The sequence below is a fragment of the Lycium ferocissimum genome, chromosome 9, assembly GCF_029784015.1.
Source record: "Lycium ferocissimum isolate CSIRO_LF1 chromosome 9, AGI_CSIRO_Lferr_CH_V1, whole genome shotgun sequence".
Classification (NCBI taxonomy): Eukaryota; Viridiplantae; Streptophyta; class Magnoliopsida; order Solanales; family Solanaceae; genus Lycium; species Lycium ferocissimum.
In genome coordinates this window covers 45,749,082-45,773,909 of record NC_081350.1, presented here as the reverse complement: position 1 = coordinate 45,773,909, position 24,828 = coordinate 45,749,082, and the positions used below count along the sequence as shown (strand labels likewise).

The window sequence follows — 24,828 nt, the reverse complement described above, 5'->3', positions numbered from 1 at the left end:
AACGTAGAGATTCCCACATGTGGATGGAAGTTCTACATACCTTAATTGCTCCAAAATCTTGAATTAAAGACTTGAATTTTGGAGAAGATTTCAAATCTTGATTTTGAACCTCGAGACGGGTTTTCTTGAAAACCCTAGATTAGAACAATGATTTCTTGCTTAGATTATTAGAGTATTTGTTAGAATTGAGTTGGAAGGGTTTGGATTGACTTACCTTGATGTTTTGGGTTGTTTCTAGGGCTTGGAATTGTGAATAATGAAATAAAAGAACTCAAGGCTTGAATTTATACAAAAGTGAGGCGAATTATACGGTCCGTATAAAGTTATACGGTTCGTATAATATGACCATATTTTATCATGGCTGAACAGAATGTTGATTTGAAGCGTCATGAAGTACGGACGAGTTATACGGTCCGTATAAAATTATATGGGCCGTATAACAAGTTCGTATAACATGATCAGCGAACGGACTGCACTGTAATCCTTCAAGAAATGGCCATAATTTTTTGTACGGATGTTCCCTTGACCCCCATAATATACCGTTGGAAAGGTATTTCAAAGGGCTACAACTTTCAAGAAGGAAGTTTTCACAAATTCCTAACGCAAGTGCCCAAAAACAGGCCATAAGTACAGATCGTCCTAGACTTAGACGAATTTAGAAGCCTTAAGAACTTCACTTTTGGTTTGACTTCAAAACGACCGTTTATCACCCGAGTTCATCCCAAATAGATTCGTATAGCTAAAATATCACCTTCATACTAGATTCATACATTCATACCTAATTCAGATTTACGGGATGTTACACCCCGCCCTCCCACCTGCCCCATTTATCAATGACGGACCCAGTACTTTCATTAAGGAGATTCAAAATATAAAAAAGTAAACATACAAAGAAGTCAAAGAGATTTAACATCTATAATACATACATAAGAAATAATTTTGACCTCAAGTGTAATTTTTCGACGAAGGGGGTTCATTGACCCTAGCTCCGCCCATACCCTCTACGCTTCTCCACTTAAATATCAGGCTTTTATGTTCGGCAGGATTCAAACTCATGACGTGCGCCTAACTCAGACATCAGAATTTTAAATTATTTCTTTTAGTTTCTTTCTTTTTCTTTTTAGAAGATAAAGGATACTAAGGATATTTTATGGAAAGATTTTTCAAGATATTAAGTAATTTTTCAGGGTGCTTTTGGTATGATGGAAAATGTTTTCCTAGAAAAAGATTTTTTGGAAAACAAGTGATTATCCTACTTATTTTTTTGTGTTTGGTTGGATGTGGAAAATATTTTTCGGAAAACATTTTCTAGTGTTTGGTTTGACGGAAATACCAATCCAACCCCACAACTCACTACCTCCAACCTCCTAACACCCCCCCCCCCCCCACAATTCCAACCTTCCCTACTACCCCCACCCCGCATTTTGAAGGAGATGCTACTTTCACAAAGTGGCTATTTTTATAAGATAACCAAATATGTGCATACCTTTGCAAGTGGCCTTTTTCTGAGACAACAAAAAAAAATGACTACTTTGCACTTTGAAAGACAACCCAAGAATGTGACTATGTGCGCAAACTTGCCATTTTTTAAAAGTGACACAAAGATGGCTATTTTTGTAAATTGATCATTTTTTGAAAAGTAACTTAAAAATGATTATTTTTGCAAAAATATATTTCTTGCAAAACGACCGAAAATGTACATTTTCAAAAATAAAAACTTTTTTGTCATTTTTTCAAAAAATGGTCACTTTACAAAAGTAACCATTTTGTGTCACTTTTAAAAATGGTTACTTTAAAAAAGTGGCCACTATCTTAGAAAGGGAACATTGCAAAAACGGTTATTTTAATACTTTCAGAAAGAAGCTATTTTAAAAAATGGATACTTTTGCAAAGTATTTAGTTTTTAAATTTAACTACTTTCACAAAATGACTATCTATGAAAATTGGCTACTTTCAAAAAGTGACTATTTTTAAAAAGTATCTAGTTTCACAAAGTGGCTACTTTTACAAAGTGACTACTTTTACAAAGTGACTATTTTCTTAAGTGACTACTTTTGGAAAATGACTAGTTTTGAAAAGTAACTACATTTCGAAAGTAATATTTTTTAAAAGCGGCTACTTTTGTGAAGTGATTACTTTTGTAAAGTTGCTATTTTTGAAAGTTACTACTTACTACTTTCACAAAATGCCTAGTTTTGCAAAGTTGAGAGATAGGGAGTGGTGGTAGGGTGAGAGTAGGGGTTGGGGGTAGGTGGTTATAGGGGCGGGGAGGGAGGTAGTGGGGGTGGGTTGGTGATAGTCGGGGTGGGTTAAATGGTGGGGTGGATTGGGGTGGCGTGGGGTGGGGGATAGTTTGGGTGGTTTAGGGGGGTGGTGTATGGGGTGAGAAATAGGTGTTCGGGTGTGGCGGGGTGTTGAAAGGTCGAGGGGATAGGTGTTGGGGTGTTGGGTGGATAGGGAGGAGACAATAAATTTGCAATGTTACTTGTGGAACTTGTTTTTCCTACTTCAATTAAGAAAGCCATTTTTCTTATTTTCAAGGAACTTTTTTTCCTAGATAAAATGTTTTCCAAGACATTTTAAATAACCAAACATGAGAAAATTAAAAAATATTTTCCAGAAAATGTTTTCCTCCATACCAAACACACTCTTACTCTTACATGTCAATTTGTAGGTGAAGCTTGTATGGTATTACAACAATGCCCTTAGGAGGCCAAAGAAAAAGAAATTTATTGCTCGAACAGCATCGTAATATTCTGATTCCTCAATCCCTGCTAAGTATTTCTTTTTCCTTTTTTTTATTGGTTCTTTTTTTAAAAAAAAAATCTTACATGTTTTTCACCTTCATACAGATACCACGGGACTAGAATAATTTCCGCCAGTCTTTCTGGGTAATATTATTATCCATTCAGGATAATTTTTTTTTTTTTTGGCCAGACAATAAAATTTCATTTAACCAATTGACTGTACATCTGGATAATTAATTACTTCCTCCGATTCATTTTATGTGACATTATCTTAATATTAGCTCGTTCTAAAAAAAAAAGAAGATATTTCTCTGCTTAGAATCAATTTAAACTTTAAATTCCTATTTTGCCCTCAATTCGTGATTTTATATTCGCTCTCATGACATATTTAAGATCGTAAATTTTGTATTCTTTTATTAAACCGTGTCAGATAATGTGAGAAGAGAACAATATTGGGATGAATTTTTCCATTTCCTGATCATCAAACCATTACACTGTACATCCAAATATATAGGAAAACGACCTGCATATTCTAGCTACTAGCTAATAGTTATTTGACACTTGTCATCTCTCTATTTGATGACTTGTAACAAACTTTGTAAAGAATATTCCTAACCTAGATATTTTTATTCTATCTGTACACGTATGTATTCTAGATATCGATTATGGTGCCGATACGGCAATCAATCTTGTTGTGTACTTTGGACTTGGGCCACATCCAAGTCTACTGAATGAGGCCCAAGACTTCTAACTGAGCTGGCCCAAGAAATAATATTGTCTGAGGCCTTCTTTGTTTCTACCGACAAATCCACCAGATCATTCTTTTCTCTTACACCTTCATCATCATCGATAATGTGACTAACACCATTGTCAACACCCCCCCTCAAGTTGGAGGGGGCTGAAAGTACACCCAACTTGCTGAGAGATTGAAGATGAAGAGGGCCAGTCAATGATTTGGTAAAAACATCTGCTAATTGGGAAGAGGATGGGACGAATGAGAGCGAAATGAGGCCAGCAAGGAATTGTTGACGAACGAAATGGCAGTCGATATTGACGTGTTTCGTTCGTTCATGAAAAACGGGATTTTTGGCGATGTGTATGGCAGCTTGGCTGTCAAAGTGTAAAGGAACAGGTAATTTTAAAGGCACAGTGAGATCTTGAAGAAGACGAACGAGCCATGTAATTTCTGCGACTACACGCCTCATGGAGCGATATTCTGCCTCAGCGGAGCTTAAAGAAATGGAAGCTTGTTTCTTGGACTTCCAAGAAATGGGTGAAGTTCCAAGGGAGATGTAAAACCCAGAAACAGATCGCCTCGTATCAGGACATTTACCCCAATCAGAATCACAGAAAGTAAGTATTTCGTAGGAAGGAGAAGAAGACATGAAAAGCCCCAAATTTGGGTCCTTGAGGAGATAACGAAGTACCCTCAAAGCAGCATTTAAGTGGGGTTGGCGAGGATTGGACATGAATTGGCTAAGATGTTGTACCGTGTATGCTAGATCTGGTCGAGTGTGGGTAAGATAATTGAGTTTTTCGATGAGTCTCCGGTAAAAAGTAGGGTCAGAGATGGCGAGGCCGTGGTCAAGATGCAGTTTTTCAACATTCTCCAGAGGAGAATTAACTGGACGAAGATGAACAGAGTTGAATTCTTGAAAAAGTTCGATGGTGAATTTTCGTTGGCACAGAATCAGACCATCATTTTCCCTGAGGACCTCCATACCTAGAAAGTAATGTAAGTTCCCCAAATCCTTTATCCGAAATTCCTGGTGTAAAAAATGTTTGAGTTCTTGAATTTCTGTTAGATTGTTCCCTATTAAGACAATGTCGTCGATATATACAGCTAGAATAGTCACCGAATCCCCAGATTTCTTAAGAAATAATGAATAATCATTAGAGCTGTGTGAGTATCCCTTAAAACTGAGAGCTGCAGTCAATTTCGCGTACCACTGTTGAGATGCTTGGCGTAGGCCATACAGAGATTTTCGAAGCTTGCAAACCTTAGTGGAATTAGAGGGAGAAAACCCAGGGGGAAACTTCATATATACTTCCTCGTCCAGATCACCATGTAAGAAAGCGTTATTCACGTCTAATTGAAACAAATCCCACTTTTTCTTTACTGCCACTGCTAATAAACATCGAATGGTTGTCATTTTAATCACTGGGGAATATGTCTCTGTGAAATCCACACCCTCAACTTGAATGTCACCTCGCACAACCAACCTTGCCTTTAGTCTCTCAATCGAACCATCAGAGTGGTGTTTGACTTTGTAGACCCATTTACAAGGCAAAGCCTTGTGTCCATTAGGAAGATCAACAACATCCCAAGTTCTATTTTGAATCAGTGCCCTGTATTCTTGATCCATGGCAGATTGCCAACCAGGATGTAATGCAGCCTGAGTATAACTAGAGGGTTCACTCATTTGATGAATAGAATTCAACAATTTCTGGTTTGGAAAAGATAGGGCAGAAAATGAAAACACATTAGGTAAAAGAGGAGTGTCAAAACATGGTGTGGAACATCAGTGAGGTGAACAAGATTACAGTATAATCATTCAGGTATGAAGGTGTTTTCCTTTCCCTAGTAGATTGTCTAGTAGACTCTGGAATCACAAGAATTTCAGGCTCATTTGATTGAATAGGAGCAGAGGAAGGGGATTCTATGTTGTGTGTAGTTGTGGCAGAAATATGAGATGTTGCTTGTGTTGGAGGAATACCTGGGACAGCCTCTGTTTGTGTAGGAATAGAGGAAAGAATAGGTGACTGCTCAGATGAGGAATTGGTGGATGATGTAGCAAACAGTGGCTGGGTGTTTGGCATTGTAGAGGCAAAAGGGAAATGCATTTCATGAAACAACACATCTCTGGATATGAATATCCTTTTGGTTTGTAGATTAAGTAGCTTGTATCCTTTCTTAGCATGAGGATATCCAATGAAAACACAAGCTTGGGACCTATGGTCAAACTTGCCCCTATTCACAGAAGATGTAGAAACATAACACAAGCACCCAAAACTCTTTAAATTTTGGTAGTTAGGGGTTCTTCCGAATAGCTTCTCATAGGGTGTTTTTAGGTTAATGACTTTGGAGGGAAATCTGTTAATCAAGTAGGTAGCAGTCAACACACATTCTCCCCAATATTTAATAGGTAAATGTGATTGAAATAAGAGGGCTCTTGAAGTTTCTAAAAGATGCTTGTGTTTCCTCTCAACGACTCCATTTTGTTGAGGTGTCCCAACACATGTAGTTTGATGAATTATACCTTGGGATGACAAAAATTCAGATTGTATGTTCCCAGTTCCAAGCTCAAACGCATTATCAGACCTAATTATTTTAACCTTTAATTGAAATTGTCTTTCCACTATTGCCAAGAAATACTTCAAGATGGGAAAAGCATTGGACTTAGTAGATAGCAAATATATCCATGTTCCTCTACTATAGTCATCCACAATTGTTAAGAAATATTTGAATCCATCGTGTGTAGGAGTAGAATAGGGTCCCCAGGTGTCAATGTGTATTAACTCAAAAATTTGTGTGGTAGAAATGGAACTAGTTGGAAAGGGGAGTCTATGTTGCCTAGCCAATGGGCAAACGAAACAAAAAAGAGTACCGAATTTAGAAGAAAGGGAAGCAGAAATAGTACCAATATTCTTCATATTATAAATAGGCAAATGCCCAGTCTATAATGCCATGGCATGGCTGGTACAAATGAGTTAGATATTGCAGAATTTAAAACAGGTCCAACATTGGGTAGTCCTTGACTAGAAATTGAAACTAAACTAGGAACAACGTTGGCTAAGCCTTGATTAGAAACTGAAACTAAACTAGAAACTCCATTGGCAATGCCTTGATTTTGACGATGAACAGTGTTGAGGATGGGTGGCTGAGGACGGGTAGTAACTGGTCTTGAATGGAAGACATAAAGACCTTTTTGTGCTTCACCAATTCCCAGAGGGCTCCTCACTGAAGGGCCCTGCAATAGACAAATAGTGGGGGTGAATGCCAAATGACATTGAAACTGATGACACAGTTGGAAAACAGATAGTAAGTTAAATTTAAAATAAGGTAGAAACAGAACTCTAGACAAGACCAAATTGGGCATAAGGGTCACAGAACCTGCATGAGTGACCTTAACCTTAAAGGAATTGAGTAACTTAACCATTATTGGAACCTAAGAGGTTTCAAATTATCAAACATGTATTTGTTATAACTCATGTGTTCTGTTGCTCCACTATCCAAAATCCAAGTATATTCATCAAACTGTATTTTAGAACATGTGTATTTTTTGGAGTGTTTCATACCAGCACAGTTTGCAGTTATGGCTCCATCTGATGTGGGGGTTCCTTGTTCAAATTTGAACTGTTGGAGGAGTTCCATGATCTGGGCTAATGGTCCTTTTGCATCAGGTGCTGCTGTAGCATTTGCCAAATTGGCTCTAGGCCCATTTTGAACTTGTTGTCTCTGCTTGGTGAATTTGAAATCTGATGGAAATCCATGTAGCTTGAAGCACTTGTCAATGGTATGGCCAACCTTTTTGCGGTAAGTGCAAGTGTTTCCATGTCCTGTGTAGTTTCTCCTGTTATCTGAGTTTGTTTTGTTTCCTTGAGAATTTGACCTCCTGTTGGAACTTTGTCCAGCAGCAACAAATGATGAAGATTCCATTGGACTAGGAGAGGAATGGTGAATTTCTGCTTGTTTCTCATCTTGTATGGCAAGAGAATAAGCATGATTAACAGAGGGTAATGGTGTATTCATCAGGATGTTTCTTCTCAGTCCAAGGTAAGAGTCATTTAAGCCCATTAGAAACTGCAAAAGTCTTTCATCATCTTGTGCTTTATCATTCTTGTCTTTAGATCCACAGTTGCAATCACAAGTGCACATAGAAAATGTCTTCATAGCATCTAGTTCATCCCAAATACACTTTAGCTTTGTAAAATATGCAATCACAGTGAGATTACCTTGAACCAATCCTGATAATTCCTTTTGTAATTGGAACAGCTTAGCACCATTGGTCTGTCCAAATCTGGACTCCAAATCTGATCACAGAAGCTGAGCACTCTGATAGTAAACTACACTCTCAGCAATTTCCTTTGAGAGTGAGTTTAATAGCCATGACAACACCATGTCATTGCATCTTGTCCAAGCATTCAAAAGAGGAGCACCAGCAAGAGGTTTTGTAAGAGTTCCATCTATGAAACCAGTTTTGTTTTTGGCAGATAATGCTATCAACATGGTCCTCTTCCATCCTCCAAAACCTTTTCCATCAAAAGGTGAACTAATCAGCATCATTCCTGGTGCATCAGAGGGGTGAAGATAATAAGCATGGGTGGAGTCGATTGGAGTGGGGTTTGTGGTTTGAGTGGTTCGAGTGGCAACATTTCCTGTTGTATCTCCCATGATAAATCAAGTATGAGGAAAACTGAAAAGAGAAGAAGAAAGATGGATCAAGACAAGAAAAAAGAAGAAGATCAGAAAAGGAAGAAGAAGATCAGAAGAGAGGACTAAGCCTGCTCTGATACCATGTGAGAAGAGAACAATATTGGGATGAATTTTTCCATTTCCTGATCATCAAACCATTACACTGTACATCCAAATATATAGGAAAACGACCTGCATATTCTAGCTACTAGCTAATAGTTATTTGACACTTGTCATCTCTCTATTTGATGACTTGTAACAAACTTTGTAAAGAATATTCCTAACCTAGATATTTTTATTCTATCTGTACACGTATGTATTCTAGATATCAGTTATGGGCTGATGGCAATCTGAATCTTGTTGTGTACTTTGGACTTGGGCCACATCCAAGTCTACTGAATGAGGCCCAAGACTTCTAACTGAGCTGGCCCAAGAAATAATATTGTCTGAGGCCTTCTTTGTTTCTACCGACAAATCCACCAGATCATTCTTTTCTCTTACACCTTCATCATCATCGATAATGTGACTAACACCATTGTCAACAGATAAATTAAAACGGAAGAACCGTTTGTTTCAGGTATTCTTTATGCTAATATGTTCTTATTTTTGCAGTGCCCCTGCTCTACATCAGGAATTTTATCTGCCAGCTCCATTTGTTCGTCACACTGACTGCCTCATTATTGGCGTTATCACCTTCCAGGTTCTTATTTATCCTTTAAATTATATTTTGTCCCACTTTAACTGTCATTTTAGTAAAAAAAAAAAAAAAAAATTGTCCAAAAAATAGTTGTCGCTTTAGGGTTTTAAGACAAAAATTAATACTTTCTCCGTCCCATATTAGTTGTCAAGGTTACTATAAAATACTTGTCCCCAAAATAGTTGTCGTTTTGCAAAGTCAAGATAAAATTAATTATTTTCATCTCATTTTGCCCTTATTATCATGTGTTCTTGAAAATAACCAAGATAGATTAGATTGCAAGTTATTGGAGCAAGATAAAGGTAATAGGTAGTAAAAATACACTTTTTATTTATAATTTCTTAAGGGTTGCGTAAAAGGAAAAGGGAAAATTTCACTTATAAACAGTTTATGGGTCAAAATTACATAATCATAGCCCATATTTTAAATTACAAACCTACAGCCTAACATTTCATGGCTCAACTTGAATATTCACTTTTACACAACAATATACAACTTTATACACCTACTGTAGACTATGCATACACCTTGTATAAAAGTGTATAATAATGTATAAGACTAGTATACAATATTATACAACAATATATAACTTTATACATCTACTGTAGACAATGTATAAACCTTTATAAAAGTGTATAATAATGTATAAGACTAGTTAAAAACTGAAGAGGAAAAAAATGGCTATGGCGGGTAATTAAAAAAAGATGGGCTAAAACGGGTAAATATTTTGCCATAATTGGCATACAATGTAAAATTCCCAAAGGAAAATGTGACAACTAATATGAGACGGAGGAAGTAATTATTTCCAACTATACCCTTATATTAAAGAACTACTTCTTTTTAATAGTGCTCAATTTTTTTTTTAAAAAAAGTCTAATAAATAGGGGTAATTTGATAACTATACTTTGTTTTTATTATTTTTCTTAATAGAGTGAAAAAAGCTAAAACAATCGTTAAAATGAGACGGGGAAGTATTTGTTAGTATAAGAAATTTTAACATTATCATATCACCTTTAGATATTGTAATTAATAATTATGTTTTAGGTGAGACGGAAGAGGAGTTTTCGACAAGGTTGGCTAATAATTTGGAAAATCTTATACTCAAAGGCCTGAAACAGTAAGTAATTCTATATATCTAGTTTTTATCACTGATATATATATCCTGTTTTCTTTGAATTGCATTATTATATATAGATGGTGAATTAACATATGCCTGATTAATTTATTTTAGATAGCTGCTTTCATTGCGGAACCAGTCATTGGGGCAGCAGGTGTCATACCTCCCCCAGCAACCTATTTTGAAAAGGTCAGTGTTCCTTATAGAGGAGGATTCAGAATTTACCCTTTATTAATTTTAATATTTCGATCCAAATATATCGATATATAATAGGCTGATACTGGTTGGAAGTAATACAAAATAAATAGTAATTTTGGGATTGAAAGTAAAGCCTTAGCTCCCATTTGGACATGATTTTAAATCACAATGATATCAAATCAGGTTGATTTGAAGTTAAAATTTTGTTTGGACATACAATTTGAATTTTTTAAGTTGTATTTTCCCTCATAAACTGAAAACCTCATAATTTTTTAAAACTATCAAAATTTCTCCAACTCTTGTACAATCTTACCAAATGAGCAAATCATAGTTCATAAACAAGGTATCGGAATATCCTAAAGGCTCTACACTAATAAATTACATATCTCCATATTCCTTTTATAAATAAATATTGCTCGCGATTACATGCTATTACAAACTTTCACATACACATGATTTTACAAAGATCCACTTCCGAAAGATCAACAATAGTATTAATTAACTAGCTATTCTTTAATATAATCATTCCACAAGGTACAACCAATCTCTTCATGTTGAGCATGAGTCTATTTTTTCAAAATAAAAAATGATGGGTCTTTTTTTGCAAAATATAAATTTATGAGTCAAGTTTTACATTTTAAAAAAATTGAAATCATGATTTGGAATCCCAAATCCTACTTATTGGAGAGCTTGGGGTTTGAAATCATGATATGAAGTTGAAGTTGAAATTTTGTGCAAATTTCATAAACAAAAGCTGATTTGAAATTAAAATATGAAATCATGATTCCAAATCGCATGGCCAAACGTCTACTTAGGACTGAAACTTTCCAAAAGAAATTTCACTTATATACATGTTAAATTGTGTCAATAGACCTACATTGATTGTACAAATTTTTGCATACCACTGGCCAAAAGTAATTAAGTTAGTAATCAGTTCCAATTTTCGTCATTCATCTTTCTCCTTGTAAAGATGTTCTTTAATGTATTATTCTTAAGTAACTTTAAGGGCATGCCAGTTTGGTGAACAAGAAAAAGTGTTTATCAACAAATTTTTTAACCAACACGGCAACTACTTATATTAGTTTCAATATTTCATTCAATTCAAATACATGACAATTGGACTTGCTTATAAGATCCCTTTTTAGCACTTAATAATATTTTTCAATACTTAATCCTTATTGGCTGAGGAATCTGTATAAACAAGGATGGTACGTAGATGAAAGTTGGTATACCGTGTCAGCAGCCTAAGGTGTATTGTGACCATCATGTCTGTATACATGCCAAGATAATAATCTTTACAAGATTTTACTGGTATTACACACCTTTCATTTTTTTTTTTTCATTCATATTTTTGTTCAGTTAGGTTTCATTTTTTACCTAGGTTTGTGATTATAAACATTAACTCTCCCTACTCGTTTTTAGATCCAAGCAGTAGTCAAGAAGTATGACATTCTGTTTATTGCGGATGAGGTCATATGTGGATTTGGAAGGCTTGGGACAATGTTTGGCTGTGATAAGTACAACATCAAACCTGATCTTGTCTCTTTAGCAAAGGTACATTTTAACTATATATGTTCAAGCTATGCAAATTACAACTTATTCTAGATTAAAAAGGTCTAAATTTGCTTTAATATTATTCAAAATTGTTCAATTTTGTATGGTCGTTCTTAGCATTGCTACCATTGCCCTGGTCGTTAACAAAGCTCCAAAGTAAAATAGGTGGACTCCATATGTCCAAATTCTTTGGAAAAATGGTTCATATTTATCCCTTCGTATCTGGTTATGGTCTAAACTTACCCTGATTGGAGTCCCGTTAGGAGTTACGAGCAAAAACGAGAATGTTTCCTAGCGGTGAGGTAATATTAGACTGAAAATTTAAAGGATACAAAGTTGCTCAATTTAGAATAGTACCGAGACAAATTTGACTCAATTTCTTTCTAAATATGTCTCTTTGTAATTGTTCTTTCAGGCTCTTTCTTCAGCATATATGCCAATTGGTGCTGTCCTTGTAAGCCCTGAAATTTCTGACGTTATTTATTCACAAAGCAATAAACTTGGTGAGCATAATATCAGTTCAATATATCTTAGGATATCAAATCCTATATTCTTTAATTTTGTTAACAAAATCGTTCATCTTTTTATTTCAATTAGGTTCTTTTTTTCATGGATTTACTTATTCTGGGCACCCTGTCTCATGTGCGGTTGCCTTAGAAACACTGAAGATCTACAAGTATGCAACCTTTTATTTTGTGGCCCTCAACCTCTCTACTTCCTTCTAGATATGGACTAAAAAGTATAATTTTGTTTTTAAAATTTTTTTTTTCAACATCTAATTTTTATAACAATCACTTTTTGTTGTGTTGGTAAGATGATGGACCCCCTCTGCACTAACAAATATTTTAACATAACAAAAGAATTACTCCCACCATTTCAATTTATATAGTGTAATTTGACCGGAGATAAGAGTTTAAGTGTAATTTGACTGGAGATCGAGTTTAAGCCAAAAAAAAAAAAAAAAAAAGAAGCGAATATTTAATATTTGTGATTTTAAATATGTCATAACATTCTTTTTGTTATACGATTTTTAAAACTAATTATGATTGTGTTAAACAAGTCATTACATTTGTATGACTATAAAAACTTGTCATTAAAGATAAAATGAGAACTTTAGGTTAATCCTAAGAAAACAGGGCCATATAGAAGTGGACCGAGGGAGTATGTCAAAAAAACTTGTTTTTCCAATTTGGTGTGGTACTACGTGACTACCGCAATTCTCAGAATTGATCAAACTTTTTCGATTCATAATATTTTACACGGAAATTTATTGTATGTATTTTGTAGGATTCTTTCATGAAATCGCAACTGAAAAGATTTCAAATTGTTTTTCAGGGAAAGAAATATTATTGAGAAAGTAAACAGAATATCACCAAAGTTCCAAGAAGGTTTGAAAGCATTTTCTGACAGTCCCATAATCGGGGAGGTATAGTAATTATCATGATAGAAGCAGCTAATTAAAACGTCTTAACTACCTGTTAATTTATTATTTTAGTCACTCTTAATTATTTTTTGTTCCTTTTTTAGATAAGGGGAACTGGTTTGATACATTGTACACAGTTTACAGATAACAAATCTCCTAATGATCCCTTCCCACCTGAATGGGGTATGTTTTTGCTCTTTCGACTTACCTAATAATTTCTTGCGTTCTAATTTTATGTGACGTAATTTGATTTGATATGGTGTTTAAGAATAAAATAATATTTTCAAAAAAAATTTATAATTTAAAAATGTCATAGTATTTATGTGATTATAAAATTTTAAAATTTGTGATATTAACATGTTGTGTACTGTTTCTGTGGCTATAAAAGATTCTCAGTAAAGATGTGTTTGCCATGAAGGAAATGTTTTTCTAGAGAATATTTTTGAAATAGTAAGTGGTTTACTTACTTATTTTCTAGTGTTTGGCTAGTAAATAGAAAATATTATTTCAAGAATATTTTTATATAATCTAGGCAAACACCGTTCGAGTAAGGGTGGATGGGGATGAGGTGGGGAGGAGACAATCAGTGTGAAATAGCTCTTATGAAACTTGTTTTTTCCTACGCTTACCATGAAATTATATTTCTCATCTTTTAGGAACGTGTTTTCCTAGAAAAAATAGTTTTCAAAGTATATTAATCAATTAAATATGGAAATATTGAAAAATTACGAAAAAAAACCACACTTTAAGGATAAAATTATAAGTAATTTAATTTAAAGTAAAAATGTTTTCAAATATAAAAATGAATTGCTCTCTTGTAAACGAACCGACAAAAGAATAATGTCACATGAACCGGTACAAAAGAGTATTAACTATTAAGTTAAACTCTAATATCTGTTTGAAAAATTCATAATTCTTAATTTGCTCAGGTATTGGTGCATATTTCAAAGCACAGTGTGAGATGAATGGGATAACGTAATGATGTCTCCTCCATATATTTTGAGCCTCGAAGAAAATAATGAGGTATGTTCCTGCGAAATGGTTAGGCACAAAGTCACTTTACATTAATTTGTTAGAAATATTTTAAGAACTTGGTATCACAGTTAATTATATTCTCTACAAGAAATAAGATTTTTCGGGATCAGCTACAAAAAGTAAGGCCTTTTGTACTGACTTATAAGTCGCTCAGATTTTTCAAAAAATTTTACCCATCAATATCAATATGACATAATTTGGGTGTGGGTGTGACAACACACTAAATTTACGACAACAACATATCCAATATAATTTCACAAGTCGAGTCTGGAGAGAATAATATGTATGCAGACCTTACCTCTATTTTTGTGGGGTAGAGATGCTGTTTCCGAAAGACCATCGGCTCGAAAGGAAAGAATTTTAAAAAAAAAAAAAAATTGGTCAACCTAATTTAGGTTCTTTGATTGTACACCTATGTGTATGTTGATTGGGTATTTGGTACGATTTACGTTTTGTCATATACACATTTGCGTGAAGTACTAAAACACTTTGCTATTATACGACTAAGTATTTACAAAAAAAATTAATTATACTAGTCTTGATTTAATAACTTCAATTAATTGTTGAAATATATGTAAGTAATATGTTGTAATATACATTTATTTATTGTATATCTTAACACACGTACCCGTACTCTTATCTATATCCTCAGATCCTAAAATCTGAGTGCTAATGAATCAAACTACGGAACCATGTTGAGCAATATAGCTTAATTAAAACTGGTTTTGTATTTCGTGTGACATGAAAACAACACCATATTTCCATGATTGGTTATTTTCCTCCGATTATAAACTGTTTAATATGAAACCGAAAAATTAAGATTGAGGTTATTCTCGTTTTTTCAGTTGATAAGCAAATATGGGAAAGCATTGAGGGAAACTGAAAAGAAAGTGGAAGAACTCAAGTCCCAGAAGACTCTCTAAGGGTTTTGCATCTTTTCAATCAATACCCTCATGTAATGACTTTTAAATTTCAGCTGTTAATTTTATGCATCTTTATTCAGCAAAAAATAAAAGCTGACGGCAGAGAGGAAAGAGACAAGAAATTCATTTCTCGTGGGACCTTTTATTTGTTTTCAAATATCAAAGTCTACTAATAATAAATTGAAACTCTTTCGTTGTGCCATGGCCATCATTTTTCAATTTCATGAAGCAAATAACTAGCTTATGAGCTAAATTAACTTTTATGTCATTTAATTTAATTCCCACTTCAAAAGGTTTGTTGTTTCAAGCTATATACGTAGATCGGGTGGCATGATCAATTTTTGGACTGTTGATTTCAAATTTTAAGAACAATTCATGGAATTTCAACTGATAAATGTTCAAACTCAAATAGTTATTTTTAGAGTTTTTACATATTTTAGCTAAAAGTATTTTTGCATAAATATTTTTTTCGTGTTAAAAGAGTAGCTAAATGTTAGTAGTAATAGCTTTTAATGAAAAGTGGTTGGCAATTTTTTCGTTATATACCCTTGTTTTTTCTTCTTCTTCTTTTCATTCGGTCATGTTGCTTGATTCTTTAGTTTGGAGATTTTCTATTTATAGGCTCTTTTGCAAAGTAATTATTCTAATTACACATGGGTCATTTGCACTTTTGACTATTTTGTGCTGATCTTTAATATTTACGAACTTATACTAAAATGATTAATATTCGCGAGCATGCTGCGATCATAATATTTTGAAGGGAAAAAAAGACCAATATTACGTACGATTCTTCCATTACACATGGGTGTGCTAGGTAACTTATCCCCTATAGATGAATTATAAGTTTGATTTTTTTTCGAAAAGTCTTTGCAAATTTTATAAAAAGTGAGGTGTTTGGCCAATATTTTTTGAAGGGCAAACCGTACAAAAGCACTTTTGATTTAATACACATGGGTGTTTGGCTAATTGTCAAATTAAACCAGTTGGGTGGTGAGTTAGTCTGGGCTGTGACCAAACCAAACGAGACAAGTGCATAGGCTATTTTAGGATTCTTATAGAAGGGGGTCAATCACACAAATGGCCTGTTCTGGGGTGGTCTTTAATTTTTAGGAAAGTCACACAAATACAAGATTTTAAAAAGGATTTTTCAAAAGTTACAACAATCCTTTTTAAAATACAAGATTTTATATACAAATCTTTCATATCCCTAAAATATCTCTCCTAATTAAATACACAATAAAATGTAATTCTCTCACCTAAAAACATACCTTATCAATCATAAGGTGCTCTAATTTTCAATTTCATGTCCTCTCCCGTCCATATTCATTTCCTCAAGCTCCTAGAAATACAATTTTTCAAGCTTTGCTTTTATATACATAGTAAGAATTAGTATATTTAAGTTTTATATTATATATAGTATATAATATAATAGTACCATGTATATGGTATATTCAAATTGGTAAGTGTAATTGAAAAGATGACAATAAAATATTTGTGGGTACAGTAGTAGGAAATACTATATTTAAGCTTGTATATTATATACAGTATATAACATAATAATACCTTCTATCTAATATATATGTAGTAGGCAGTATTAGAATATACCTTATAGAAGATGGAGTGTATGAGCAATTTCTGGAGTTTTTCTAGGGTTTGATGATAGTGTTTCCTTATTGATAGGTAGTTGTTGGACAGATTACTTAAATTCAGGAAAAAAATATAACCTATCAAATTTAATTACCTTATTTATAAGAAAATTACCATATCTAAAGATTTTTCTCCTTTACTCATTTATAGTGTATATATGGTAGATTTTGTAAATTAGAAAATAGTTGTAGATTACATAATTTAATATTTTTTTGCTAGTAATTGTGTAAGTTCCCCTTAATTTTTTCCCTTAAAATTTGTGTTCTTTAATTTTTGGCCCTTCACCACTTTTCGTGCAGCATAAGTTTAGATTTCGCTCGACATAGTTTAGATTATACCGCACAACTAACACCAGATACGACAAAACATTCAAACTCCACAAAACATGACTTATGCAGTGCGAAGATAGCCAAACGAAGCATGTCTGCATATTTTCATTAAATGAGTAGCAGGGGAAAAAAGTAAAGACCACAAATATCAGGGACAAAAATTAAAGACTAGTGCTTTTGAAGGGGCAATCTGTGAAAAACTTCTAAAGGCATAGTTCAAGTTCATAACTTTTTACAAGTGAAGTTGCTTCAAAGTTAGCTTCAACAAAGTTACGCACGCTTATAGTTGAAGTTATAGTTATCTGAAGTTGGCATATACGATTGAACTTAGGGTGTATATGATTGAACTTGGGACACATATGACTGAACTTCCGTCCATACATAGCTGAACTTTAAGCATATATAACTATTTAAATAGTATGGTCAAAATCGACTAGCGAATGAAATTAACACAAATTAACCTTTTGATGAATTTGTTTCCAACTCAATTCGTCCAAGTCTATTCGAGTCAGGTGAATTACATTTATATGGATTAAATTTGACTCTTTTAGAAATACTAATGAGGGAGAAACTAATAAGTGATAACCGAGGGTGATCCTATCGCGTTGGTGTGTATGCTCCAAAATCGATATCCTCATGACCGGGTGAAGTGCAGCCCCGGCAAAAGGGACGTTAGTACATGGTGAATAGTACTAGTATGTAAAACCCGTCGAAATGAAGAACATGGCACAACATAGGTATAGGACATGAACTGAAACCGAATGTAACTTGAACATGAGTATGAAACGTGAGTAAAGTCCGAAAACAAAGAATCAATGGAAATACATGCATATAAAGCGCTTGTAACGTGGGAATGCTATAGTATAACCGACAACATGATCTGGTACATGCGTCCTACCACAGAACACTCACACCTTGCCGTGATATGAGATTTAAGTAATAATAACATGTAAGGATCCAAAGCATAATGAAGGTGTTGCCTCCTTGCGACAACCCTTATCCTACGGTGGCTACGTAGTTTCGGTTATCCGAGCCTTACTCGCTAACTAAGCAACTCCCAAAAATATGAACATGATATAGTTGGCTAAGAAGCCCATGATTTTCGTGAAATAACTTGTAAATAACTTGTAATCATGATTTCACGAAATAACTTGTAACATGGTTTCATGAAATATCTTGTAATATGGTTTCATGAGATAACTTGTCGTAGTCTTGCAAACATGTTCTTGATTCATGAGTAATAACAATAGTTCATAATTATATATATAATTGACTTGAAAACATGCTTGGAACTTGTTACATAAAATCATAAAATTTCATATAAACACAACGAGAACATACGAGGAAGAATTCATGATTCATGGATTAAGCTAGGGTTCCTAATAACCGTAATGGAAGATTAGGAATACAATAACGAATATAGATACAAAATTCATGTACATAAATACATAAATACGGCTACCAATAAGTTGGGTTCAATGCCCTAGGATTTGAACTTCATGGATATCAAGAAACGGAGCACGGGAAGAACAGAGAGATTCCCGCACACGTGGATGGAAGTTCTACATACCTTAATTGCTCCAAAATCTTGAATTAAAGACTTGAATTTTGGAGAAGATTTTTAAATCTTGATTCTTGAACCTTGAGATGGGTTTTCTGAAAACCCTAGGGACAGAACAATGATTTCTTGCTTAAATTATTAGAGTATATGTTAGAATTAGGTCGAAGGGTTTGGATTGACTTACCTTGATGTTTTGGATTGTTGCTAGTATTTGGAATTGTGAATAATGAAATAAAAGAACTCAAGGCTTGAATTTATACAAAAGTGAGGCTTTAGTTATGGACGCATTATACGGTCCGTATAAAGTTATACGGTCCGTATAATATGACCATATTTTATCATGGCCGAATGTAATGTCGATTTGAAGCGTCATAGCACGGACGAGTTATACGGTCCGTATAAAATTATATGGGCCGTATAACAAGTTCGTATAACATGATCGTCGAACGGACTGCACCGTAATCCTTCAAAATGGCCATAATTTTTTGTACGGATGTCCCCTTGACCTCATAATATACCGTTGGAAAGTTATTTCAAAGGCTACAACTTTCAAGAAGGAAGTTTTCACAAATTCCTAACGCAAAGTGCCCGAAAACAGGCCATAAGTACGGTCGTCCTAGACTTAGACGAATTTAGAAGGCCTTAACTTCACTTTTTGGTTTGACTTCAAAACGACCGTTTATCACCCGAGTTCATCCCAAATAGATTCGTATAGCTAAAATATCACCTTCATACTAGATTCATACATTCATACCCAATTGATTTACGGGATGTTACACCCCGCCTCCCACCCCCTCGCCCCATCTATCAATCGATGAGGACCCGGACTTTCATTAAGGAGATTCAAAATATAAAAAGTAAACATACAAAGAAGTCAAAGAGATTTAACATCTATAATACATACATAAGAAATAATTTGACCTCAAGTGTAATTTTTCGACGAAGGTTCATTGACCCTAGCTCCGCCCATACCCTCTACGCTTCTCCACTTAAATATCGAGGCTTTTATGTTCCAGATTCAAACTCATGACTGCGCCTAACTCGACATCAAAATTTTAAATTATTTCTTTTTGTTTCTTTTCTTTTTCTTTTTAGAAGATAAAGGATACTAAGGATATTTTATGGAAAGATTTTTCGATATTAAGTAATTTTTCGGGGTGCTTTTGGTATGATGGAAAATGTTTTCCTAGAAAAAGATTTTTGGAAAACAAGTGATTATCCTACTTATTTTTTTGTGTTTGGTTGGATGTGGAAAATATTTTTCGGAAAACATTTTCTAGTGTTTGGTTTGACGGAAATACCAATCCAACCCCACAACTCACTACCTCCAACCTCCTAACACCCCCACCTCGCATTTTGAAGGAGATGCTACTTTCACAAAGTGGCTATTTTTATAAGATAACCAAATATGTGCATACCTTTGCAAGTGGCCTTTTTCTGAGACAACAAAAAAAATGACTACTTTGCACTTTGAAAGACAACCCAAGAATGTGACTATGTGCGCAAATTTGCCATTTTTTAAAAGTGACACAAAGATGGCTATTTTTGTAAATTGATCATTTTTTGAAAAGTAACATAAAAATGATTATTTTTGCAAAAATATATTTCTTGCAAAACGACCGAAAAATGTACATTTTCAAAATAAAAAAAACTTTTTGTCATTTTTTCAAAAATGGTCACTTTACAAAAGTAACCATTTTGTGTCACTTTTAAAAATGGTTACTTTAAAAAAGTGGCCACTATCTTAGAAAGGGAACATTGCAAAAACGGTTATTTTAATACTTTCGAGAAAGAAGCTATTTTAAAATGGATACTTTTGCAAAGTATTTAGTTTTTAAATTTAACTACTTTCACAAAATGACTATCTATGAAAATTGGCTACTTTCAAAAAGTGACTATTTTCAAAAAGTACCTAGTTTCACAAAGTGGCTACTTTTACAAAGTGACTACTTTTACAAAGTGACTATTTTCTTAAGTGACTACTTTTGAAAATGATTAGTTTTGAAAAGTAGTAACATTTCGTAAGTAATATTTTTTAAAAGCGGCTACTTTTGTGAAGTGATTACTTTTGTAAAGTTGCTATTTTTGAAAGTTACTACTTACTACTTTCACAAAATGCCTAGTTTTGCAAAGTTGAGAGATAGGGAGTGGTGGTAGGGAGGTGAGAGTAGGGTCAAAGGTAGGTGGTTATAGGGCGGGGAGGGAGGTAGTGGGGGTGGGTTGGTGATAGTCGGGGTGGAAAATGGCGGGGTGGATTGGGGTGGCGTGGGGTGGGGATAGTTTGGGTGGTTTAGGGGTGGTGTATGGGGTGAGAAGTGGGTGTTCGGGTGTGGCGGGGTGTTGGAAGGTCGAGGGGATAGGTGTTGGGTGGATAGGGAGGAGACAATAAATTTGCAATGTTACTTGTGGAACTTGTTTTTCCTAATTCAATTAAGAAAGTCATTTTTCTTATTTTCAAGGAACTTTTTTTCCTAGAGAAAATGTTTTCCAAGACATTTTAAATAACCAAACATGAGAAAATTAAAAAATATTTTTTCCAGAAAATGTTTTCTTCCATACCAAACACACTCTTACTCTTACATGTCAATTTGTAGGTGAAGCTTGTATGGTATTACAACAATGCCCTTAGGAGGCCAAAGAAAAAGAAATTTATTGCTCGAACAAAGATCGTAATATTCTGATTCCTCAATCCCTGCTAAGTATTTCTTTTTCCTTTTTTTTTATTGGTTCTTTTAAAAAAAAAAAAATCTTACATGTTTTTCACCTTCATACGATACTACGGACTAGAATAATTTCCGCCGCTCTTTTCTGGTAATATTATTATCCATTCAGATAATTTTTTTTTTTTTTTTTGGCTGTACAATAAAATTTCATTTAACCAATCAATCGTACATCCGGATAATTAATTACTTCCTCTGATTCATTTTATGTGACATTATCTTATTATTAGCTCGTTCTAAAAAAAAAAAAAAGAAGATATTTCTCTGCTTAGAATCAATTTAAACTTTAAATTCCTATTTTGCCCTCAATTGCGTGATTTTATATTCGCTCTCATGACATATTTAAGATCGTAAATTTTGTATTCTTTTATTAAACCGTGTCAGATAAATTAAAACGGAAGAACCGTTTGTTTCAGGTATTCTTTATGCTAATATGTTCTTATTTTTGCAAAGGTCTCTCGCTCACATCGAATTTGATCTCGATTCCGCTGCCCATTTGTTCGTCACACCGATCGCCCTCATTATTGGCGTTATCACCTTCCAGGTTCTTATTTATCCTTTAAATTATATTTTGTCCCACTTTAACTGTCATTTTAGTAAAAAAAAAAAAAAAAAAAAAAAAATTGTCCAAAAAATAGTTGTCGCTTTAGGGTTTTAAGACAAAAATTAATACTTTCTCCGTCCCATAGTAGTTGTCAAGGTTACTATAAAATACTTGTCCCCAAAATAGTTGTCGTTTTGCAAAATCAAGAAAAAATTAATTATTTTCATCTCCTTTTGCCCTTATTATCCATGTGTTCTTGAAAATAACCAAGATAGATTAGATTGCAAGTTATTGGAGCAAGATAAAGGTAATAGGTAGTAAAAATACACTTTTTATTTATAATTTCTCAAGGGTACAGTAAAAGGAAAAGGGAAAATTTCACTTATAAACAAATTTATGGGCCAAAATTACATAATCATAGCCCATATTTTAAATTACAAACCTACAGCCCAACATTTCATGTACCAACTTGAATATTCACCTTTACACAACAAATACAACTTATACACCTACTGTAGACACGTATACACCTTGTATAAAAGTGTAAATTAATGTATAAGACTAGTATACAATATTATACAACAATATATAACTTTATACATCTATTTGTATATCACGTATAAACTTCGTATAAAAGTGTATAATAATGTATAGCACTAAAGTGTAAAATAATGTATAAGATCAAGATACAATATTATACAACAATATATAACTTTATACATCTATTGTAGACAATGTATAAACTTTCGATAAAAACGTATAATAACGTGATACATCAGAAAAAACGAAGAGGAAAAAAATGGCTATGGCGGCTAATTAAAAAAGATGGGCTAAAACGGGTAAATATATTGCCATAATTGGCATACAATGTAAAATTCCCAAAGGAAAATGTGACAACTACTATGAGACGGAGGAAGTAATTATTTCCAACTATACCCTTATATTAAAGAACTACTTCTTTTTAATAGTGCTCAATTTTTTTTCTTCCCAAAAAGTCTAATAAATAGGGGTAATTTGATAACTATACTTTGTTTTTATTATTTTTCTTAATAGAGTGAAAAAAGCTAAAACAATCATTAAAATGAGATGGGGAAGTATTTGTTAGTATAAGAAATTTTAACATTATCATATCACCTTTAGATATTGTAATTAATAATTATGTTTTAGGTGAGACGGAAGAGGAGTTTTCGACAAGGTTGGCGACTAATTTGGAAAATCTTATACTCAAAGAGGGGCCTGAAACAGTAAGTAATTCTATATATCTAGTTTTTATCACTTATATATATATATATATATATCCTGTTTTCTTTAAATTGCGTTATTATATATATAGATGGTGAATTAACTTATGCCTGATTAATTTATTTTAGATAGCTGTTTTCATTGGTGGAACCAGTCATTGGGGCAGCAGGTGTCATACCCCAGCAACCTATTTTGAAAAGGTCAGTGTTCCTTACAGAGGAGGATTCTCCGGGGAATTTACCCATTATTAATTTTAATATTTCGATCCAAATATATCGATAGATAGTAGGCTGATACAGATTGGAAGTAATACAAAATAAATATTAATTTTTGGGAGTGAAAGCAAAGTCTCAGGTTCCGTTTGGAGATGATTTCAAATCACAATGATATGAAATGCATACGATTCAGTTTAAATTTGGTTTCGACGCGTTACTCAATTTCTTAAGTTGTAATTTTCTCATAAACATGAAAACCTCATCATTTTTAAAAACTATCAAAACTTCCCTAACTCTTATACAATCTTACCAAATCTAAAGAAATCATAAATCATAAATAAGTGCATCGGAATATCCTAAAGGCTCTTACACTAATAAATTACATATCTCCATATTCCTTTTATAAATAAATATTGCTCGCAATTACATGCTATTACAAACTTTCACATACATAAAATTTTACAAAGATCCACTTTCAAAAAATCACCAATAGTATTAACTAGTTATTCTTTAATATAATCATTCCATATGGTACGACCAATCTCTTCATGTCGATCATGTCAGACATGAGTCTGTTTTTACAAAATAAAAAATGATGGGTCTTTTTTTTACAAAATATAAATTTATGAGTCTAGTTTTATATTTTAATTAATTTGAAATCATGATATGGGATCCCAAATCCTACTTCTTTGAGAACTTGGGATTTCAAATCATGATATGAAGTTGAAGTTGAAGTTGAAATTTTGTGCAAATTTTATAAACAATTTGAAATCAAAATATAAAATTATGATTCCAAATCGAATGGCAAAACTTTCGAAAAGAAATTCACTTATATACATGTCAAATTGTGTCAATAAACCTACATTGATTGTACAAATTAATGCATTATACCACTGGCCAAAAGTAATTTAGTTAGTAATCTCAGTTCCAATTTTCATCATTCATCTTTTCCTTTGTAAAGATGTTCTTTAATGTATTATTCTTAAGTAACTTTAAGGGCATGCCAGTTTGGTAAACAAGAAAAGGTGTTTATCAATAAATTTTTTAACCAACATGTCGACTACTTATATTAGTTTCAATATTTCAATTCGAATACGTGACAATTGGACTTGTTTATAAGATCCCTTTTTAGCACTTAATAATATTTTTCAATACTTAATTAATCCTTATTGGCTGAGGAATCTGTATAAACAAGGATGGTACGTAGATGAAAGTTGGTATACCATGCCAGCAGCCTAAGGTGTATTGTGACCATCATGTCTGTATACATGCCAAGATAATAATCTTTACAAGATTTTACTGGTATTACACACCTTTCATTTTTTTTTTCATTCATATGTTTGTTTAGTTAGATTCATTTTTTTACCTAGTTTGTGATTATAAACATTAATACTCCCTACTCGTTTTTAGATCCAAGCAGTCAGAAGTATGACATTCTGTTCATTGGATGAGGTCATATG

General features: G+C 33.4%; 1 pseudogene; it reads left to right on the top strand.

Annotated features, from left to right (window-relative positions):
• Nucleotides 1-357: 357 nt before the first annotated feature.
• On the top strand, nucleotides 358-15,312 carry LOC132031957 (gamma aminobutyrate transaminase 3, chloroplastic-like; annotated as a pseudogene).
• The last annotated feature ends 9,516 nt before the right edge of the window (nucleotides 15,313-24,828 follow it).